The sequence below is a fragment of the Pezoporus occidentalis genome, unplaced genomic scaffold (assembly GCF_034315485.1).
Source record: "Pezoporus occidentalis ecotype Australia unplaced genomic scaffold, CSIRO_AGI_Poc_V1 ctg47, whole genome shotgun sequence".
Lineage (NCBI taxonomy): Eukaryota > Metazoa > Chordata > Aves > Psittaciformes > Psittacidae > Pezoporus > Pezoporus occidentalis.
Window position 1 is genome coordinate 3,724,092 of NW_026915802.1, and position 14,891 is coordinate 3,738,982.

General features: G+C 42.0%; 1 long non-coding RNA gene across 1 annotated transcript in view; it reads left to right on the forward strand.

The window, feature by feature from the left end:
- The first annotated feature begins 10,772 nt into the window (after positions 1-10,772).
- LOC134172727 (uncharacterized) overlaps positions 10,773-14,891 on the forward strand; it is a 370,358-nt gene continuing 366,239 nt past the window's right edge. The window contains exon 1 of the long non-coding RNA XR_009967985.1: positions 10,773-10,988. This is a non-coding gene — a long non-coding RNA (uncharacterized LOC134172727). The remainder of the gene's footprint in view (positions 10,989-14,891) is intronic.

Sequence of the window (14,891 nt, forward strand, 5' to 3'; positions counted from 1 at the left end):
GGCCAGAGTTTACCAGACATATAGGATGATTTCTGGAAAATAATACAGTTTGTCAAAAAATATCCTTACTGTAAACCCTATGAGAGAAAATATGTGTTTAAATCAACACATAGGTAAGAAATTACATTCTTTCACAGTCTGGTTTAAAAGCTCTTCAAGCTCATTCTCAAATATTCTATTACAGCCTAAATTTAAGCCTTTTTTCACATGATATTTTAATGGGGAATGTTTGTCACTTTATTTTTTAAGAAATGTCGAGTAGAAGTCTTTCATGAGCAAATTTGTATCTCACAAAAAACAGTCAAAACTGACTTTGCTCATGCCAAGAAATTAATTTTCCCTTTTTGGATGGGAGTTGTGATTCTGATCTCCATAAGAACAACTAGAACAGACCGTTTGTTTTCATAAAACCTGTTCCAACGAGCGGCTCTGAACATGGGCTGCTTTTGGACCCTGGGTCTTCTGCCTTGTAGCCCTGATGGACAGATTGTCAGTCTACAAACCTATACAATCTGTATGTGCAATTGGTATGTAATGTAACAGCCCTTTCGGGATATTACCAGAAGATAAGTTGCCTGAAAGAGGAGTCCAGAACAGCAGACCTCCTGCAATAATACCACAGAAAGCTAGCATTTGATATCAGAGCAAATGTTTTTCCCCTCTGCATTCTTCATGAATCATATTATACTAATCCCAGCTGCACTCCTAAGCAGCAGCAATGCTGGGTCACTCTCAAGAGCTGTACTTAAAAGATAAAAAGATATAATACAGTGTTGTCCAAATGTATGCAACATATATATTGTATTTCTGTACTTCTATTTTCAAAACAATGGGTATATTTTATGTCTAGCTCCCTGTGAGGTATCCCAAAATCACTTCTCCTTCTGTACTTTGAAAGAAAAGAGAGTAAATATTAACTCATTAAATAATGCAAAGCTGATTAGGATGTACAACTGAGGGAACCATAGTGAACCATAGTCTAAGAAATGATCCTTGTAAATCCAGAGTTACTGCAAACTGATTTGAAAAGGGTGGGATTTATTTATTCTGCAAGCAGAGAAGTCTTTGATGTCTCCTTTGCAAAATAGGCATTCTATTAGCTGGGAACCTGTTCTAATTTACTGTTCTTAAAATTCTAGACAACAGTTTGATCTGCTTTAAATGAGATACAGATGGTTGCGGAATTGAGCTTGAATTTAGTAAATGTTAGCTGCTGGTTTGCCACTTCATTCACTGATACACTTATTGTGCTACAGTTACTACCCAATAGTCATAGATCTGTCTGCTGTGAGTTTTATTAATATGAAGAGACTCATGGCAAAATAATAACTGACATGAAATATTTGGGGGTATTTTTATTATATTTTAACCTAAAAAATAGTTTAGAAATAACTGATTTTAAAATCATCTGCTTATTGTGGGGTTTTGACTGAATATTTTTATCCATCATCTGGCAAAGAAGACATTTTCTCAGGTTTAATGACACATTGTGTTTAACTATTTACTTGTGAAACTTTTCAAAGCAGTTCAGAAATTATTTTTTTCAACAGTGAAGGTCTTTAGCAAGTATGAACTGGAGTGGCAGAAAAAAATAATTTGTAACAACAGTGGAAAAGTCAGGGATGCATAATCTCTCAAACTGCAATTTGATTAGGACATAAAGACAACCCACAGACCCTTAGACACACAGACAGAAAAAGAGAGTACCTTCAATTTCAGTGGCAACTCATCATATAAGTCTTCAGTAGTACTGGAAAAAGTGTGTAGAAATAATGCTGATCCTCTTAAAAATAAGACCAAATGTTTTTCAAAACTGAGAACAATTTTCCTTTGAAATGAATGCACATCTTGGTGTATCTTCTAAAAGGTCACTAGTATTCAAATTAATTTAAATAATACATATCACATACATTAGAACAGAATTGCTAAACCAGTGAGTTGGTTTCCACATAGTCCAGAGACAGATGTGCACAGTTGAGCCAATGCAAAGTAAGCGGTCTTGTTTCTATAATTTTTGGATACTTGCAAGGCAGTCATAAATTAAGTAACAATAATAACCTATCGAAATTATAGAAGACCTTGTTTCAAATTAAATTTAAGTAAATCACAATCCATCCATATGTATTTCAGGAAAAAATGAATTACACAGAGGTGAAAACATAATTTATCAGAACTTCTTTGCACAGTTCCTTCTACAGCATTTGTATAGTCTTGATTTACACAGAATTACCTAATATCACTTACTTTTGACAGCACAGTACTAGACCTGTCTTATTCTTTCTGTACTGATTGTTGGTTTCCTCACAGAGAATTGAAGCTTACTCTACCCCAAAACATCAAATATATGTTCAACTGGATGATGTTTATTTCAGATTAAGGAAAATAATAAATACTTCATGTAAATAACAAACAGTAAGTCTTCATGGGCAAAAAATAATAGCCAGCCAATCTCTCAGTAGCATTTCACATGAGACATGAATCCTAACATGACAGGTGGTGTTTTTGATAATACTACTAGTCAACTATTCTGGCTGGGAAGAGGATAAAGGATTATTTTTCAGGGACCATGCTAAGACCACAGAGAAACCATGAGTAACTGTGTGGCTTTGAAGCCTAATGAGGATAATGCAGAATGACATTCTTTTTAAGGCATAGCAAGAACTACCACAAGCCCAAAGAGGCTTCCCTGTACCATAGAAAATATCATTTCCCTTCTATGAAGTAAGACTGAAAGTTTCAATCAGCAGTACCTCTGACAGCAGTTTAATCTGAAGAACAGGATATGTGATCTAGCTTACTATCTCATATGGCATTTACATCTCACTGATTCTGTCTAGGAATGTCTAAATAAATGTTTGTAGCAGCCTCAAGTAGATATTATTTTAATTCTGATGGGCTGGGTCACTGCAAGGAGCCTGGACACTGTGAAAGCACATAGTACCAGCACATTAATCATGCCAAACTCTGCACTGGTTCAGCAGTCTCCACATCAGGGACTTAGATTTTTTCACTGCAACATTAATCTTGTTTCTGTTTGAAACCTGTGTCTCCAGAGAACTTCATTCAGCTTTAAGCTTTAAATACCTACAGTGTTTAAATCTCTATTCCCTTCCCCACTCTGGGGTTGGGAGGGAAGTTCAGTAGTTATGAGAATGTTTCGTGCCTTCACAGTAACAATGCTATGTTCAAAAGTATATGAAAAGGGCAGGAATGAGAAGAGCATGTTTGCATCTTCTGTATTCCCATAAGCACGCAATTAAATGACTTAAAGAATCAGAGGTTCACTAGACATTTGTTAGACTGCTGATGTTATGGTTTGATGTTTCTGCCTCATCCTAGCCTGACATCACCTGAAATGCACTTTTAGATGTGTGCTCAGAAGCTTGTGTTAGCAGTTTTGTTATCCACAGTGTAGGATCTAGGAGTCTCAGGTAACAGATCAAAATGGGAAAATATCTATAACCAAGAACAGTTCATAGATCTGTCCCCATAGTTCTGAATGGACTAACTTGGTATAGAGTCAGTGATGGGAATGATAGTTTCTGATTTATAGTGCAGTATATACACTTGCAAAATTGTGCTCTACTGATATAGTTTATTGGAATTTGGTTAGTTTGGAAACATTTTATATCCAAGTATGGAAGAGAATTATTTTATTTGTCCCTTTTATAGGAAAGCTGAAGTTAAATTTGAACACAGGACCATTAGTGTTCTGAATTAGAGAGAGATTCTTGTGCACAGTCCCCCATACAGCTCTGAAGGAGTTTTGTTTAGTGAACATTAGGAATGTGTGGGTTCTTGGCTTGTGCTGATGGTCATGCATGGCAAAACCCAGGTGCACTTCCCAAAGCTTTGAAAGACGACTTCATAAACAAGACTCCTGTACTGGAGCATCCATTTCAGCAGTTCGCAGTGTCAGCAAATCTTAGCAGATTTATGTATTTTCAGGTGCAATGATTGAGTTGATACTCCAAGAAAATCCACACTAAGGCAAAAAAATTCCGCACAAACTGATCTATAAATTTTCTCAAATGTATTGGTTTTCTTACAATAATGATATTTCTAAAAAAACCCAAACAAAACCTAACCAAAAAAAAACAACAAACAAACAAAAACCCTAGAGATTATTTGAGTTGGTTTTCCCTTTAATTTATCTTTATTCAGCACTAGTATAAATGCACTCTTGCCATTGTGTCACCATATTCAGTCACATTCACAAAGTGAATAGTTAAATAAGAAAACAACTAACGTGAGCATAACATTTAGAGGCAAGTCTGAAACCCTTTTAAAAATTTTCACATGGATCAGTCTCTCTTTAAGAAGGAAACAAAAGCTACCCATTAATGAGTGAAGTAATTCCAGTGACATTTCACTGCACCCAACTGTAAGAAAGGCTTGCTTGTTATTTAGCAAACGCTTTCTTTTATTTTCAGCTTCCAACAGTGTATCCCTTTGGGCTTTCATTAGGGTGTCTAAGAGGGATTGAAATACTTAAACTATGTGCCTGAGTATTACAAACTATCAGAGAACTCCAGTTCAATTTTCTATGTATTTAATGCAGCTGGAATGCAGTAGTGCCTGTATTCTGATGTACTCTGTCAAAATTGGATTGGAACAGAAATTAAATCAATGGCAGCAGTTGGATTTCTGTTCTGATTCTATCCATTTGAACTTTTTCATAAAAGTCCCAGTACAACCAGCCTTATAACCTAAGAAGTAAAAGTTACAAAAGGAAGACGGGAGAAGGAAGAATCTGTGGAAATACATTTTTAAATTAGCTTAGAGAAACCCAACTTTATGGCTGTACCTAACCTTTGGAAGAAACTCCTAAAAATAGCAGAAAGTCAAATAGAAGCATTTGAATGATAAAACATGCAATCAGTGCAGCTATAAGTAGCTGTACTATGTAGATGGAAAAGGGTGTAAAATAAATGAAGCTAAAGGCTAGCACAAACTGACTCTTTAAATAAATGTGTAGGAGGATCACTGGCAACTTTGCTTTAATGAAAGCAATGGTTAGGCTGGAATACACAATCCTATACTCAGTATGGACAGCATTTTGGCTGTGATCAAGAATGAAAATCAGGTTATAGCACTGCCTGTACAAGGTTGATATTTCATTCCTTTTAACAATATTTACTTTTGACTTTGATTTCCTTCTCCAATTCCCCACAGAGACCCAGTGGTGGATACTGTATGTACTCACAGAATTAGGCCTTTAGTTTGTTTGCTTGTATGTATTCACATTGCACACAGAAGCACTGAACAAACCAACAGATCCAAAGGAGAAGTGCATGTGCACCTATAAGGATAATTTAGTCAGTAATTCAGTAACTATTTTCAGGGCAATCCCATTGCTATTTAGGCTCTATTGACTATACTGAGTAAATATCCATTGACAATAATGTGACCCAAGATACCTACAACATGTGGGAGAATTTGCAATTAGACATTTAAAATTATGTTTTAGTCTCAAAGTTCATACAACCACAGAGGACTAAACCACAGCAGATGTAAACTATCCAGCCTGTGGAAGTATCGAAGTTGACTATCCCTTTCTATTGACATGGCAGGATGATTTTAAAGACAACTTCATCTGACAAACCTCACCTGACATGTCAATCCTCAGTTATTTTATCAGGTCCCTACAGTATATTAAGGACAATGAATGAGAGACCTTCTGCTGGCTCCCATGGGATGGTGGGATAATTGATTTTACAGATAAATTTTAAGACCAAGAAATAAAGATGTCTTGATATCTTGCACAGAGGAGCCTAATAGAGAGATTATGAATTAAAGATATACTTAAGGGATCTGACCTATCATTTCTCTTGACTGTCTCTTTAAGTGTAATGCCATTTTTTATAATCACTAATTTTAATCATTGTTGGATTTCATAGCAGAGGTAATAACCCTTCTGTAAACTTTTGAACAGAACTGCATATAACATTGTCCTGGGTTCAGCAGTAGCAGTCATTTTGCTTCTTCTTGGTAGCTGGTGCAGTGCAGTGATTTGACTTTCGGCCTGGGAACAGAGCTGATAACAATGATGTTTTGGTTTGGCCAAGGACTTTGTGAGGCTCATGCTCTGCCAGGGAGGAGGGGAAGCCAGGAGGAAGCAGAGACAGGATACCTGACCCAAGCTAGCCAAAGAGGTATGCCTGGGGGGGTAACTGGGAGTTAGCCGGAAGGGCTGGGAGTCTGCGGGGTTGGAGGAGGTATGGGTCAGTGCTTGGTTGGGCTTGGGGGGCGAGTTATCGGTCAGCTGGTGGTGAGGTGTTGTATTCTCTTCCCTTGTTATTTCCTTTATCATTGTTATTACTGGTAGTAGCAGTAGTGATTTGTGTTATACCTTAGTTACTAAACTGTTCTTATCTCAGCCCATGGGAGTTGCATTCTTTTTGACTCTCCTCTCCGTCCCCTTATTTAACAGTGCAGGATCCTTTGGTGCTTAATAAGGAAAAAAAAAAATCAAATTTTGGGGGGGAAATGAAGCCCTGAATTAGGAATGGAGTCTGTGGCTTATTGCTATTCAAAGTGCAAATCTCCTTACTTCTCTTGGTCACACAGAGAATGACATTTTGGCTCATTCTTTTTAGCTGAGCTTTTGTTGACTCTTGGCAGAGGAAACATAAAGAAAACAAAGATGTTGTCTCAGCTTTCAAAGAGCTCTGACTTCTCCTGGGGCTCAACCTGTGAGCAAGCCTTACCTGAGTTCAACAGATGTGCTTTAAGCATTTCTCTCTGTTTTATAAAATATGTTAATCTGATTTTTCTGAAGTAATTGAGGATGTTAATGAGCAACTGTCTCTGAATTCACCTCACTTTCCAGTTCCAGTACAGTCTTCTTTCCCTGTGTTTGAGGCCCCACAGATATCTGTCAGTGCTGGATATAATACCTCTGGCTGTTCCACCTATCCCTGCAGAACTCTGCCAGCACAAGTCTGCAGTGACAGCTCTGGCAAATCCATCTCCCTCCACACTCTCCAGCTAAATTCCCAGCCATGTCTCCTGTGAAGATTTGGTTATTTCTTGTTATGTCTATAGATAGTATTTTGGAGGGTATAATGAGAAGTTATATCTATCAGGTAAGGAGAGAGAAATCCAGTATAGTGGGTCTCCAGCCAGTAACCATTTAAGTCCAATAATTTTTCCAGAAGAGAATTAATAGCTCCTATATTCCACAGTTAAGTTGAAGTTGAACATCAGTATATTATGATCTTTAACTGTCCTGTTTTGCAAAAAGAATCAGTAGCTGTTTATTTTTAAATTCATGTAATTTATGGGCTTGAAGTTAGAAACACACATACATGTTCACACATATATCTTCCCGTTTTCCTAGAAATTTTGCTTCTTATTCTATAATGTAGTTTTCCTAAAATTAAAATATTCCATGAGTTAAAAAGTAATCTAAGATTACTAAATTTTCATCTGGAAGGAGAAGCAAAGTTCTGCAATGTAAATATAGTTATTTCATTGGGTTTCCACACAGGACTTGACAAAACACACAACTTTCCTGCCAGGTGACAATATGGGTACAGCAAAACTCTCTTCAGACCTGCTTTTCAAAGAACTAAACAAAATCTGTGGTTCAAACCCTCACTTTGGGCTGTACTCCTGCATTGCATTTTGGTGCTTAAAATACAACCTCTTTAAGTTACTTCTGTATGTGTTTTTTCCTCAAAGACATTAAGAAACTCTTGTCCATATAGATCCCTGATATTCAGGAGAAGAAGGTAAAGAAAGGAGGAAAGAGTGGTATACAATCAGAAGGAGTGGCATAACTAATTGTGTATTTGCACTCTGTAAATAAAGCAAAATGGAGTCAGAGCTTGAGGATGCTGTTTATCTCTGAAGACCAATCACTAAGTAGCTGGCTTGATCAGATCATGTTGTAATGTTCAGGGAAGTTGGACCACGTGTGCTCCAACCTGGATAAATCTAAAACTCTGTTTCAATGTGAAGTTGTCTTTTCTGTGATCAAGAGAGATATCAGTCTACCTGCAGTCTACCTGGTTCTGTCTGTGAAATTAGGTTTGTGCTTGTTTGGACTAGTGTCCAGTCAAGCGTGTTATACTAGGAGTGACTTTGCAGCTAAACCTGGAAACATCTTTCTGGTGATGCGAAAAATTCAGCTGGGCTCGATATTGAACCCTCTCCCTTGGGCTTAGCCTATGCAAAATTCTGGATCTCCCAGGGAGAAAGCCAGAGCAAAACATGCCATTAGCCAGTACTCCTCATCCTGAGGACAGAGCTGTTGCTCTTAGTCACAGATCTTTCCAACCCATCTCATTGAATCCAGCTTTCACAGTCAAACAGGAATTCATATCTGGTCAGAGAGATACCTTTACTTTTCAACCCATCTCATTGAATCCAGCTTTCACAGTCAAACAGGAATTCATATCTGGTCAGAGAGATACCTTTACAGCATATGTTTCAAGGTTTTCCTGTTTATATCATCAGTAACCATCTAGCATAGACATATGAAGGACACGCACAAATTCCTACTGAAGAAGATTGCAGGGTGTGAAATTACAGGCATGGTAAGTCTCATAAACAAGGGTAGAGCTCGCCCCTCTCCCCTGAAGGTAGAAGGGAACTTCATTCCCTTTAAGTCTTCTAACATTTGAGCATTCATAGACTTAGTTACATTTTGTATTTTCTATTATTAATTCCTATTGGAGTATGCTTCTTCTGAAGGAATTGCCATTGGAATATCAAGACTGTTTTCTAAGGCCATCTAAGAATTTGCTGAAATTCATTCAGGAAAAAAAAAGAAAATAATTTAACAAGCCTTCTTAAAATTATAGATTTTAGCCCTAGATTTATCTGAATCAAAATCTCTCACAATATTAAGCAACTACATTTTTTTTGTTATTTTTTGCCTTAAAGTGGCAGCACTAGTCACTGGAAGGAAGCTAGGAGGGAAACAAATGGATTAGGTTTTTCTTCACATCTTCACAGGATGTCAGCACTGAAATTCCTTTTCCAAGAACAGTACTCGAGTTCAAAAAATATATTAACCAAACATTTGTTATTTTATATACATTACTATGCATTTATATATAAATACATGTATTTATATGCATTACAATTAGGATGGTCAATAAAATGGTAGTTCAAAGGACTGCTCAGCTACTTCAAGAACAGAGACCTGTTGGGTCAAGGACAATAGAAAGGGCTTCTTCAAATACATAGCGAATAAAACTAACACAAGAAGCTGTACAGGCCCACTGCTGAATGAGGTGGGTGCCCTGGAGACAGAGGATATAAAGAAGGCAGAGGTGTTGAATGCCTTCTTTGCCTCTGTCTTTACTCCTGCAGACTCTCCCCGGGGGACCCAGATTCCTATAGCCCCGGAAGGAGTCAGGATAAAGGAGGAGTTTGCTTTGGTAGATGAGGGTTGGGTTAGGGATCAGTTAAGTAATCTGGACATCTATAAATCAATGGGTCCAGATGGAATACACCCACGGGTGCTGAGGGAGCTGGCGGAGGTCATTGCTGAGCCACTCTCTATCATCTTTGGTAAGTCGTGGGAAACAGGTGAGGTGCCTGAGGATTGGAGGATGGCAAATGTCACACCGGTCTATAAGAAGGGAAAGAAGGCGGACCCCAGTAATTATAGACCGGTCAGCCTTACCTCCGTCCCTGGAAAGGTGATGGAACAACTTATTCTTGACACCATCTCTAGACATATCAAGGATGAGGGGGTCATTAAGAGCAGCCAACATGGCTTTACCAAGGGGAAGTCATGTTTGACCAACCTTACAGCCTTCTATGAGCAAGTAACTAGGTGGATGGATGATGGTAGAGCGGTAGATGTGGTTTTTCTTGATTTCAGTAAGGCATTTGATACTGTCTCCCACAGCATCCTCATAGATAAGCTAAGGAAGTGTGGGCTTGATGATCAGATAGTGAGGTGGATCAAGAACTGGTTGGAAGGAAGAAGGCAGAGAGTTGTGGTCAATGGGGCAGAATCTAGCTGGAGGTCTGTGACTAGTGGAGTCCCTCAGGGGCTGGTGCTGGGACCAGTGCTGTTTAATATTTTCATCAGTGACCTGGATGAGGGAACTGAATGTACCCTCAACAAGTTTGCTGATGATACTAAACTGGGAGGAGTGGCTGAGACACCAGAGGGCTGTGTTGCCATTCAGCGAGACCTGGACAGGCTGGAGAGTTGGGTGGAGAGGAACTTGATGAAATTCAACAAGGGCAAGTGTAGAGTCTTGCATCTGGGGAAAAACAACCCCATGTACTAGTACAGCTTGGGGGCTGACCTGCTGGACAGTAGCGAAGGGGAAAGGGTCGTGGGGGTCCTGGTGGATAGGAGGATGACCATGAGCCAGCAATGTGCCCTTGTGGCTAAGAAGGCCAATGGCATCCTAGGGTGCATTAGAAAGGGTGTGGTTAGTAGGTCAAGAGAGGTTCTCCTCCCCCTCCACTCTGCCTTGGTGAGGCCACATCTGGATTATTGTGTCCAGTTCTGGGCCCCACAGTTCAAGAAGTACAGGGAATTGCTTGAAAGAGTCCAGCGCAGAGCTACAAAGATGATTAAGGGGGTGGAACATCTCTCTTATGAGGAGAGGCTGAGGGAGCTGGGACTCTTTAGATTGGAGGAGAGGAGACTGAGGGGTGACCTCATCAATGTTTACAAATATGTAAAGGGTGAGTGTCAGGATGATGGAGCTAGGTTTTTTTCAGTGATGTCCAGTGATAGGACAAGGGGCAATGGGTGTAAACTGGAGCACAGGAGGTTCCATGTGAACATCAGGAAAAATTTCTTTACTGTGAGAGTGACAGATCGCTGGAACAGGTTGCCCAGGGGGGTTGTGGAGTCTCCTACATCGGAGATATTCAAGGCCCGCCTGGACAAGTTCCTGTGTGATGTACTCTAGGTTACCCTGCTCTTGCAGGGAGGTTGGACTAGATGATCTTTTGAGGTACCTTCCAACCCTTAGGATTCTGTGATTCTGTGAATCTGTGATTCTGTGACCTTGATATGTTTTTAGATAGTCTGAAATATGAGTTGCCTGTTGAGTTAATTTGGAGAGTAGCTCAATACTATTTAAGCATATTTACCTGCTTACATGTTTGAATCACAAGGTTGTAAAGATACTTACCTCCTGAGCTTTCTATGTAACAGTCCTGCTTTCTTGAGTGATAGATAGCAAACAGTGAAATCCACTGGGATAACACACACTAAAAAAACAAGGTTTGAGGTAGAAATAGGATGATGGATTTTAGACTGCACTTATGTGTCCATGGATTGCTGGAGCATAATCTATGCCTTTTTCTGTCTCTTCTCTGTTGGCAAAATCACATGCATTTCCCTTAAAGACTATCAATAGCTGAATTGCTGAGGCGAGCAACTCGAGGGAGGACGCCTTCAACACCTGTGTGGGGGAAGCTCAGCGTCCAGGAGCCTCAACTCGGAGGGACGAGAGCCACCGAGGGAGCCTCAAGTCCTCGACAGGACCTGCCCAGGAGCCGGCAGCTCAGCTGACGAGAGCGAGCAGCTGACTCACAGGGGGCGGAGCCAGGGGGGCGGCACCAGCCCTGGCTGGGTAAAAACCTGACCCGGGGAGGGCGAGCAATCGGATCGAGGCAGTTTGTGCGGGCAGGAGAGGGGGATGATGAGCACTCGCCGTATGAGCAGGGTCCGGTCCGGGAGCTCTGCTCTGGCTGCCCCGGCGGTGGCCAGCGTAGGCACCCAGACAGAGCCGATGAGAGGGGAGGCTGCAGTGCAGAGTTCGGGGTGTAGAGAGTGCCTGCACTGGTCTGGTAAGGGGAGGGTGCACAATGGGCAGGGCTGCACCAGGTGCTCCCTGGTGGAGGTCCTCCTGCAGCCGGGATTGAGCTGTGGGACGCTGGTGATAGGCTGACAGATGTCAGGGAAGCTGAGAGGAAGCAGGAATGCTTGCTCCAGGCCCAAACTGCACGGGCCTCAAGCTTCCCTGTAGTTTATGGAGGAAAGAAGGAGGCTGTTAACCCGGGAAGCTGGGAACTAGTAACAGGAAAAAAAAAATAAGCAAGGGCCTTTCTCCTAAATCTGTTTTCCCCGCCCAGAACCGCTTTGCTGTCCTGCAGGGGCCTGATGAGGAAAAGCACTTGCACCATGAACAACCAGCTGATGCACTGGTAAAGAAGATCTCTAGTGGTGCTGCCAAGAGAAAGCGGTGGGTCATAGGAGTAGGGGACTCTACACTGAAAGGAACAGAGGCACCCATCTGACAGCCTGACCCAGTCTCAGGGGAGGTGTGCTGCCTAGCAGGGGCATGGATCAGGGATGTTGCAGAGAGGCTGCCTGCTCTAGTAAGTCCCACAGACTGTTACCCATTTCTAGTGATCTATGTGGGTGCTAGTGATTTACATAGCAGTAGCCTGGAGAACATAAGGACTACAGAGCCTTGGGAGAGTTGGTTAGTGGCTCTGGAGCTCAGATAGTGTTTTCATCAATTCCCCATAATACAGGGGAGGACCCTAAAAAGGCTAGGAGGATTGGCCAGGTTAATAAATGCTTAAAAGGGTGGTGTCATAGTGTCCTGGGTTCAGCAGTAGCAGTCATGACTGCAGTCATGACTGCTACTGCTGCTACATGCTGCTACAGCATGACTGCTACTGCTGAACCCAGGACACATAGTCAGGGGTTTGGGTGTCTTGAACATGGGGCCCAAGTTAGTAGGCCAGGTCTACTGGGGGCTGATGGAGCTGGCTGAGCGGTTTTGGTACGATGCTTACCAGACTGGTCAAGGAGGCTTTAAGTGTGTTGGGGGAGGGGAGCATCATTCCATCCCAACACACCCAGTCAGTTGCCAACACCTATAATAAATGCTTGGAGCAATGTAGAGGTATTCCAGCTGCTTCAGCCAATGAGCCGGCTTCATTTGGAGCTTGGCTGAGATGCCTCTATACAAACGCCCGTAGCATGGGGAACAAACAAGAGGAAATAGAGATGTGTGCACATCTATGGGGGTATGATATAATAGGCATCACAGAAACATGGTGGGATGGCTCCTGTGACTGGAGTGTTGGAATGGAAGGTTACAGGCTCTTTAGAAAAGACAGGTGCAGCCGACGGGGAGGGGGAGTTGATATTTATGTTAGGGATAGGATGGGGAGTATGGAATTCTGTCGGGACAGGTGAGCAGTCAACAGAGAGTTTGTGGATCAGGGTTAAAGGGAGAACAGCAATGGGAGACATTACTGTGGGGATCTGTTACAGACCGCCTGATCAAGAGGAATCTTTGGATGAAGCACTCTGCAGATAGGAACAGCCTCACGCTCGCAGGCCCTTGTTCTCATGGGGGACTTCAATCACCCTGATATCTGTTGGAGGGACGGTACAGCCCAGCACAAGCAATCCAGGAGGTTCCTTGATTGTGTGGAAGACAACTTACTTCTGCAAGTAATAGAGGAGCCGACAAGAAGAGGTGCCATGCTTGACCTCGTGCTCACCAGCAGGGAAGAGCTCATTGGAAATGTGACACTCCAGGGCAGCCTTGGATGCAACGATCATGAGATGGTTGAATTTGAGATCCTCAGGACAGTGAGAAGAGCGTGCAGCAAGCTCACTGCCCTGGACTTCAAGAAAGCAGACTTTGGCCTCTTCAGGAACCTGCTTAGTAAGGTTCAATGGGATATAGCCCTAGAGGGCAGGGGGCCCCAAGTCTGTTGGTTGATATTCAGGGGTCACCTGCTACAAGCACAGTAGTGTTGCATCCCAACTAGAAGGAAGTGCAGCAGGAGGGCCAGGAGACCTCCTTGGATGGATAAGGAGCTGCTGAGGAAAAATCAAATGAAAAAAGAGGCTTATAAAAGGTGGAAGTAAGGTCAGGTGGCCTGGTAAGAATACAGGGATGTTGTCCGGGAAGCTAGGGATCTGGTTAGGAAAGCTATGGCCCAGTTGGAATTAAACTTGGATAGGGATGTTAAGGATAACAGCAAGGGATTCTGTAGGTATGTAGTGAATAAAAGACAGACTAGGGACAACATAGGCCTTCTCCAGAAGCTATCAGGAGAACTGGCTACCCTTGATTTGGAGAAGGTTGAGGTTCTGAATGACTTCTTTGCCTCGATCTTCACTGGCAAAGGCTCTGACCACACTATCCAAGTCTTGGAAGGCAGACACAGGGACTGTGAGAATGAAGACCTTGCGCCCACTGTAGGAGAGGATCTGGCTCAAGGCCATCTTAACCATCTTAAGAACCTGAACGTACACAAGTCCATGGGAGCTTATGAAATTCATCCGCAGGTCCTGAAGGAGCTGGCAAATGAAGTCGCTAAGCCACTGTCCATTATATTTGAAAAAACATGGCAGTCAGGTGAAGTTCCCGATGACTGGAAAAAGGGAAATATAACCCCCATTTTCAAGAAAGGGAAAATGCATGACACAGGGAACTACAGACCAGTCAGTCTCACCTCTGTGCCTGGAGCAGATTCTCCTGGAAGGCATGCTAAGGCACATGAAAATCAACAAGGTACTTGGTGACAACCAGCATGGCTTCACTAAGGGGAAATCCTGCCTGACCAATTTGGTGGCCTTCTATGATGGGGCTGCAGAACTGATGGACAGGGGTAGGGTAGCTGATGTCATCTACCTGGACTTGTGCAAAACTTTTGACGCTGTCCCATACGACATCCCTATCTCTAAATTGGAGAGACATCAATTTGATAGGTGGACCACTCAATGGATAAAGAACTGGCTGGATGGCCGCACGCAAAGAGTTGTGGTCAATGGCTCAATGTCTGGCAGAAGACCAGTAATGAGTGGTGTCCCTCACGGATTGATGTTGAGACCGGTCTTGTTCAACATCTTTGTCAGTGACATGGACAGTGAGATTGAGTGCGCCCTCAGCAAGTTTGTCAATGACACCAAGCTTTGTGGTTTGGTT